At 42.7% G+C, this 9214-nt stretch overlaps 1 protein-coding gene across 1 annotated transcript in view; it reads right to left on the bottom strand.

The window, feature by feature from the left end:
• clec14a (C-type lectin domain containing 14A) overlaps positions 1–9214 on the bottom strand; it is a 483122-nt gene that overhangs the window by 261319 nt on the left and 212589 nt on the right. The gene's annotated exons all lie outside the window — the stretch shown is intronic.

Consider the following 9214-nt stretch of genomic DNA (forward strand, 5'->3'; position numbering starts at 1 on the left):
TAGGAACATTAATGTGGAGAGGACAGTGTTCTGTAGGAACATTAATGTGGAGAGGACGGTGTTCTGTAGGAACATTAATGTGGAGAGGACAGTGTTCTGTAGGAACATTAATGTGTGGAGGACAGTATTCTATGGGATCATTAATGTGGAGAGGACAGTGTTGTGTAGGAACATTAATGTGGAGAGGACAGTGTTCTGTAGGAACATTAATGTGGAGAGGACAGTGTTCTGTAGGAACATTAATGTGGAGAGGACAGTGTTCTGTAGGAACATTAATGTGGAGAGGACAGTGTTCTGTAGGAACATTAATGTGGAGAGGACAGTGTTCTGTGGGAACATTAATGTGGAGAGGACAGTGTTCTGTTGGAACATTAATGTGGAGAGGACAGTGTTCTGTAGGAACATTAATGTGGAGAGGACAGTGTTCTGTGGGATCATTAATGTGGAAAGGACAGTGTTCTGTAGGAACATTAATGTGTGGAGGACAGTATTCTATGGGATCATTAATGTGGAGAGGACAGTGTTGTGTAGGAACATTAATGTGGAGAGGACAGTGTTCTGTAGGAACATTAATGTGGAGAGGACAGTGTTCTGTAGGAACATTAATGTGGAGAGGACGGTGTTCTGTAGGAACATTAATGTGGAGAGGACAGTGTTCTGTAGGAACATTAATGTGGAGAGGACAGTGTTCTGTAGGAACATTAATGTGTGGAGGACAGTATTCTATGGGATCATTAATGTGGAGAGGACAGTGTTGTGTAGGAACATTAATGTGGAGAGGACAGTGTTCTGTAGGAACATTAATGTGGAGAGGACAGTGTTCTGTAGGAACATTAATGTGGAGAGGACAGTGTTCTGTGGGAACATTAATGTGGAGAGGACAGTGTTCTGTAGGAACATTAATGTGGAGAGGACAGTGTTCTGTGGGATCATTAATGTGGAGAGGACAGTGTTCTGTAGGAACATTAATGTGGAGAGCACAGTGTTCTGTAGGAACATTAATGTGGAGAGGATAGTGTTCTGTGGGAACATTAATGTGGAGAGGACAGTGTTCTGTAGGAACATTAATGTGGAGAGGACAGTGTTCTGTAGGAACATTAATGTGGAGAGGACAGTGTTCTGTGGGAACATTAATGTGGAGAGGACAGTGTTCTGTAGGAACATTAATGTGTGGAGGACAGTATTCTATGGGATCATTAATGTGGAGAGGACAGTGTTGTGTAGGAACATTAATGTGGAGAGGACAGTGTTCTGTAGGAACATTAATGTGGAGAGGACAGTGTTGTGTAGGAACATTAATGTGGAGAGGACAGTGTTCTGTAGGAACATTAATGTGGAGAGGACAGTGTTCTGTAGGAACATTAATGTGGAGAGGACAGTGTTCTGTAGGAACATTAATGTGTGGAGGACAGTATTCTATGGGATCATTAATGTGGAGAGGACAGTGTTGTGTAGGAACATTAATGTGGAGAGGACAGTGTTCTGTAGGAACATTAATGTGGAGAGGACAGTGTTCTGTAGGAACATTAATGTGGAGAGGACAGTGTTCTGTAGGAACATTAATGTGGAGAGGACAGTGTTCTGTAGGAACATTAATGTGGAGAGGACAGTGTTCTGTGGGAACATTAATGTGGAGAGGACAGTGTTCTGTTGGAACATTAATGTGGAGAGGACAGTGTTCTGTAGGAACATTCATGTGGAGAGGACAGTGTTCTGTGGGATCATTAATGTGGAAAGGACAGTGTTCTGTAGGAACATTAATGTGTGGAGGACAGTATTCTATGGGATCATTAATGTGGAGAGGACAGTGTTGTGTAGGAACATTAATGTGGAGAGGACAGTGTTCTGTAGGAACATTAATGTGGAGAGGACAGTGTTCTGTAGGAACATTAATGTGGAGAGGACGGTGTTCTGTAGGAACATTAATGTGGAGAGGACAGTGTTCTGTAGGAACATTAATGTGGAGAGGACAGTGTTCTGTAGGAACATTAATGTGTGGAGGACAGTATTCTATGGGATCATTAATGTGGAGAGGACAGTGTTGTGTAGGAACATTAATGTGGAGAGGACAGTGTTCTGTAGGAACATTAATGTGGAGAGGACAGTGTTCTGTAGGAACATTAATGTGGAGAGGACAGTGTTCTGTGGGAACATTAATGTGGAGAGGACAGTGTTCTGTAGGAACATTAATGTGGAGAGGACAGTGTTCTGTGGGATCATTAATGTGGAGAGGACAGTGTTCTGTAGGAACATTAATGTGGAGAGCACAGTGTTCTGTAGGAACATTAATGTGGAGAGGATAGTGTTCTGTGGGAACATTAATGTGGAGAGGACAGTGTTCTGTGGGAACATTCATGTGGAGAGGACAGTGTTCTTTAGGAACATTAATATGGAGAGGACAGTGTTTTTTTGGGACATTAATGTGGAGAGGACAGTGTTCTGTGGGATAATTAATGTGGAGAGGACAGTGTTCTGTGGGAACATTAATGTGGAGAGGACAGTGTTCTGTAGGAACATTAATGTAGAGAGGACAGTGTTCTGTAGGAACATTCATGTGGAGAGGACAGTGTTCTTTAGGAACATTAATGTGGAGAGGACAGTGTTTTTTTGGGACATTAATGTGGAGAGGACAGTGTTCTGTGGGATAATTAATGTGGAGAGGACAGTGTTCTGTAGGAACATTAATGTGGAGAGGACAGTGTTCTGTAGGAACATTAATGTGGAGAGGATAGTGTTCTTTAGGAACATTAATGTGGAGAGGACGGTGTTCTGTAGGAACATTAATGTGGAGAGGACAGTGTTGTGTTGGAACAATAATGTGGAGAGGACAGTGTTCTGTGGGAACATTAATGTGGAGAGGACAGTGTAGTGTGGGAACATTAATGTGGAGAGGACAGTGTTCTGTAAGAACATTAATGTGGAGAGGACAGTGTTCTTTAGGAACATTAATGTGGAGAGGACAGTGTTCTGTAGGAACATTAATGTGGAGAGGACAGTGTTCTGTAAGAACATTAATGTGGAGAGGACAGTGTTCTGTAGGGACATTAATGTGGAGAGGACAGTGTTCTGTGTAAACATTAATGTGGAGTGGACAGTGTTCTGTGGGAACATTAATGTGGAGAGGACAGTGTTCTGTAGGAACATTAATGTAGAGAGGACAGTGTTCTGTAGGAACATTCATGTGGAGAGGACAGTGTTCTTTAGGAACATTAATATGGAGAGGACAGTGTTCTGTAGGAACATTAATGTGGAGAGGACAGTGTTTTGTTGGGACATTAATGTGGAGAGGACAGTGTTCTGTGGGAACATTAATGTGGAGAGGACAGTGTTCTGTAGGAACATTAATGTGGAGAGGACAGTGTTCTGTGGGAACATTAATGTGGAGAGGATAGTGTTCTGTAGGAACATTAATGTGGAGAGGACAGTGTTCTGTAAGAACATTAATGTGGATAGGACAGTGTTGTGTAGGAACATTAATGTGGAGAGGACAGTGTTCTGTAGGAACATTAATGTTGAGAGGACAGTGTTCTGTGGGAACATTAATGTGGAGAGGACAGTGTTCTGTAGGGAGATTAATGTGGAAAGGACAGTGTTCTGTGGGAACATTAATGTGGAGAGGACAGTGTTCTTTAGGATCATTAATGTGGAGAGGACAGTGTTCTGTGGGAACATTAATGTGGAGAGGACAGTGTTGTGTAGGAACATTAATGTGGAGAGGACAGTGTTCTTTAGGAACATTAATGTGGAGAGGACAGTGTTCTTTAGGAACATTAATGTGGAGAGGACAGTGTTCTGTAGGAACATTAATGTGGAGAGGACAGTGTTCTGTAGGAATATTAATGTGGAGAGGACAGTGTTGTGTAGGAACATTAATGTGGAGAGGACAGTGTTTTGTTGGGACATTAATGTGGAGAGGACAGTATCTTTAGGAACATTAATGTGGAGAGGACAGTGTTCTTTAGGAACATTAATGTGGAGAGGACAGTGTTCTGTAGGAACATTAATGTGGAAAGGATATTGTTCTGTGGGAACATTAATGTGGAGAGGACAGTGATCTGTGGGAACATTAATGTGGAGAGGACAGTGTTCTGTAGGAACATTAATGTGGAGAGGACAGTGTTCTGTGGGATCATTAATGTGGAGAGGACAGTGTTGTGTAGGAACATTAATGTGGAAAGGATAGTGTTCTGTGGGAACATTAATGTGAAGAGGACAGTGTTCTTTAGGAACATTAATATGGAGAGGACAGTGTTCTGTAAGAACATTAATGTGGAGAGGACAGTGTTCTGTAGGAACATTAATGTGGAAAGGATAGTGTTCTGTGGGAACATTAATGTGGAGAGGACAGTGTTCTGTTGGAACATTAATGTGGAGAGGACAGTGTTCTGTGGGAACATTAATGTGGAGAGGACAGTGTTCTGTGGGATCATTAATGTGGAAAGGACAGTGTTCTGTAGGAACATTAATGTGTGGAGGACAGTGTTCTGTGGGATCATTAATGTGGAGAGGACAGTGTTGTGTAGGAACATTAATGTGGAGAGGACAGTGTTCTGTAGGAACATTAATGTGGAGAGGACAGTGTTCTGTAGGAACATTAATGTGGAGAGGACGGTGTTCTGTAGGAACATTAATGTGGAGAGGACAGTGTTCTGTAGGAACATTAATGTGGAGAGGACAGTGTTCTGTTGGAACATTAATGTGGAGAGGACAGTGTTCTGTAGGAACATTAATGTGGAGAGGACAGTGTTCTGTGGGATCATTAATGTGGAAAGGACAGTGTTCTGTAGGAACATTAATGTGTGGAGGACAGTATTCTATGGGATCATTAATGTGGAGAGGACAGTGTTGTGTAGGAACATTAATGTGGAGAGGACAGTGTTCTGTAGGAACATTAATGTGGAGAGGACAGTGTTGTGTAGGAACATTAATGTGGAGAGGACAGTGTTCTGTAGGAACATTAATGTGGAGAGGACGGTGTTCTGTAGGAACATTAATGTGTGGAGGACAGTATTCTATGGGATCATTAATGTGGAGAGGACAGTGATCTGTGGGAACATTAATGTGGAGAGGACAGTGTTCTGTAGGAACATTAATGTGGAGAGGACAGTGTTCTGTGGGATCATTAATGTGGAGAGGACAGTGTTGTGTAGGAACATTAATGTGGAAAGGATAGTGTTCTGTGGGAACATTAATATGAAGAGGACAGTGTTCTTTAGGAACATTAATATGGAGAGGACAGTGTTCTGTAAGAACATTAATGTGGAGAGGACAGTGTTCTGTAGGAACATTAATGTGGAAAGGATAGTGTTCTGTGGGAACATTAATGTGGAGAGGACAGTGTTCTGTTGGAACATTAATGTGGAGAGGACAGTGTTCTGTTGGAACATTAATGTGGAGAGGACAGTGTTCTGTAGGAACATTAATGTGGAGAGGACAGTGTTCTGTGGGATCATTAATGTGGAAAGGACAGTGTTCTGTAGGAACATTAATGTGTGGAGGACAGTGTTCTGTGGGATCATTAATGTGGAGAGGACAGTGTTGTGTAGGAACATTAATGTGGAGAGGACAGTGTTCTGTAGGAACATTAATGTGGAGAGGACAGTGTTCTGTAGGAACATTAATGTGGAGAGGACGGTGTTCTGTAGGAACATTAATGTGGAGAGGACAGTGTTCTGTAGGAACATTAATGTGGAGAGGACAGTGTTCTGTTGGAACATTAATGTGGAGAGGACAGTGTTCTGTAGGAACATTAATGTGGAGAGGACAGTGTTCTGTGGGATCATTAATGTGGAAAGGACAGTGTTCTGTAGGAACATTAATGTGTGGAGGACAGTATTCTATGGGATCATTAATGTGGAGAGGACAGTGTTGTGTAGGAACATTAATGTGGAGAGGACAGTGTTCTGTGGGAACATTAATGTGGAGAGGACGGTGTTCTGTAGGAACATTAATGTGGAGAGGACAGTGTTCTGTAGGAACATTAATGTGGAGAGGACAGTGTTCTGTGGGAACATTAATGTGGAGAGGACAGTGTTCTGTTGGAACATTAATGTGGAGAGGACAGTGTTCTGTAGGAACATTAATGTGGAGAGGACAGTGTTCTGTGGGATCATTAATGTGGAAAGGACAGTGTTCTGTAGGAACATTAATGTGGAGAGGACAATGTTCTGTGGGAACATTAATGTGGACAGGACAGTGTTCTGTGGGGACATTAATGTGGAGAGGACAGTGTTCTGTAGGAACATTAATGTGGAGAGGACAGTGTTCTGTAGCAACATTAATGTGGAGAGGACAGTGTTCTGTGGGGACATTAATGTGGAGAGGACAGTGTTCTGTGGGAACATTAATGTGGAGAGGACAGTGTTCTGTAGGGACATTAATGTGGAGAGGACAGTGTTCTGTGGGGACATTAATGTGGAGAGGACAGTGTTCTGTGGGAACATTAATGTGGAGAGGACAGTGTTCTGTAGGGACATTAATGTGGAGAGGACAGTGTTCTGTGGGAACATTAATGTGGAGAGGACGGTGTTCTGTAGGAACATTAATGTGTGGAGGACAGTATTCTATGGGATCATTAATGTGGAGAGGACAGTGTTGTGTAGGAACATTAATGTGGAGAGGACAGTGTTCTGTAGGAACATTAATGTGGAGAGGACAGTGTTCTGTAGGAACATTAATGTGGAGAGGACGGTGTTCTGTAGGAACATTAATGTGGAGAGGACAGTGTTCTGTAGGAACATTAATGTGGAGAGGACAGTGTTCTGTAGCAACATTAATGTGGAGAGGACAGTGTTCTGTGGGGACATTAATGTGGAGAGGACAGTGTTCTGTGGGAACATTAATGTGGAGAGGACAGTGTTCTGTAGGGACATTAATGTGGAGAGGACAGTGTTCTGTGGGGACATTAATGTGGAGAGGACAGTGTTCTGTGGGAACATTAATGTGGAGAGGACAGTGTTCTGTAGGGACATTAATGTGGAGAGGACAGTGTTCTGTGGGAACATTAATGTGGAGAGGACGGTGTTCTGTAGGAACATTAATGTGTGGAGGACAGTATTCTATGGGATCATTAATGTGGAGAGGACAGTGTTGTGTAGGAACATTAATGTGGAGAGGACAGTGTTCTGTAGGAACATTAATGTGGAGAGGACAGTGTTCTGTAGGAACATTAATGTGGAGAGGACGGTGTTCTGTAGGAACATTAATGTGGAGAGGACAGTGTTCTGTGGGAACATTAATGTGGAGAGGACAGTGTTCTGTTGGAACATTAATGTGGAGAGGACGGTGTTCTGTAGGAACATTAATGTGGAGAGGACAGTGTTCTGTGGGATCATTAATGTGGAAAGGACAGTGTTCTGTAGGAACATTAATGTGGAGAGGACAGTGTTCTGTGGGAACATTAATTTGGAGAGGACAGTGTTCTGTAGGAACATTAATGTGGAGAGGACGGTGTTCTGTAGGAACATTAATGTGTGGAGGACAGTGTTCTGTAGGAACATTAATGTGGAGAGGACAGTGTTCTGTAGGAACATTAATGTGGAGAGGACAGTGTTCTGTAGGAACATTAATGTGGAGAGGACAGTGTTCTGTAGGAACATTAATGTGGAGAGGACGGTGTTCTGTAGGAACATTAATGTGTGGAGGACAGTGTTCTGTAGGAACATTAATGTGGAGAGGACGGTGTTCTGTAGGAACATTAATGTGTGGAGGACAGTGTTCTGTAGGAACATTAATGTGGAGAGGACGGTGTTCTGTAGGAACATTAATGTGTGGAGGACAGTATTCTATGGGATCATTAATGTGGAGAGGACAGTGTTGTGTAGGAACATTAATGTGGAGAGGACAGTGTTCTGTAGGAACATTAATTTGGAGAGGACAGTGTTCTGTAGGAACATTAATGTGGAGAGGACAGTGTTCTGTAGGAACATTAATGTGGAGAGGATAGTGTTCTGTGGGAATATTAATGTGGAGAGGACAGTGTTCTGTAGGAACATTAATGTGGAGAGGACGGTGTTCTGTAGGAACATTAATGTGGAGAGGACAGTGTTCTGTGGGAACATTAATGTGGAGAGGACAGTGTTCTGTTGGAACATTAATGTGGAGAGGACGGTGTTCTGTGGGAACATTAATGTGGAGAGGACAGTGTTCTGTAGGGACATTAATGTGGAGAGGACAGTGTTCTGTGGGAACATTAATGTGGAGAGGACGGTGTTCTGTAGGAACATTAATGTGTGGAGGACAGTATTCTATGGGATCATTAATGTGGAGAGGACAGTGTTGTGTAGGAACATTAATGTGGAGAGGACAGTGTTCTGTAGGAACATTAATGTGGAGAGGACAGTGTTCTGTAGGAACATTAATGTGGAGAGGACGGTGTTCTGTAGGAACATTAATGTGGAGAGGACAGTGTTCTGTGGGAACATTAATGTGGAGAGGACAGTGTTCTGTTGGAACATTAATGTGGAGAGGACGGTGTTCTGTAGGAACATTAATGTGGAGAGGACAGTGTTCTGTGGGATCATTAATGTGGAAAGGACAGTGTTCTGTAGGAACATTAATGTGGAGAGGACAGTGTTCTGTGGGAACATTAATTTGGAGAGGACAGTGTTCTGTAGGAACATTAATGTGGAGAGGACGGTGTTCTGTAGGAACATTAATGTGTGGAGGACAGTGTTCTGTAGGAACATTAATGTGGAGAGGACGGTGTTCTGTAGGAACATTAATGTGTGGAGGACAGTATTCTATGGGATCATTAATGTGGAGAGGACAGTGTTGTGTAGGAACATTAATGTGGAGAGGACAGTGTTCTGTAGGAACATTAATTTGGAGAGGACAGTGTTCTGTAGGAACATTAATGTGGAGAGGACAGTGTTCTGTAGGAACATTAATGTGGAGAGGATAGTGTTCTGTGGGAATATTAATGTGGAGAGGACAGTGTTCTGTAGGAACATTAATGTGGAGAGGACGGTGTTCTGTAGGAACATTAATGTGGAGAGGACAGTGTTCTGTGGGAACATTAATGTGGAGAGGACAGTGTTCTGTTGGAACATTAATGTGGAGAGGACGGTGTTCTGTAGGAACATTAATGTGGAGAGGACAGTGTTCTGTGGGATCATTAATGTGGAAAGGACAGTGTTCTGTGGGAACATTAATGTGGAGAGGACAATGTTCTGTGGGAACATTAATGTGGACAGGACAGTGTTCTGTAGCAACA

Source organism: Leuresthes tenuis, unplaced genomic scaffold, assembly GCF_036924035.1.
Source record: "Leuresthes tenuis unplaced genomic scaffold, fLeuTen1.0.hap1 SCAF_15, whole genome shotgun sequence".
In the NCBI taxonomy this organism is placed as follows: Eukaryota; Metazoa; Chordata; class Actinopteri; order Atheriniformes; family Atherinopsidae; genus Leuresthes; species Leuresthes tenuis.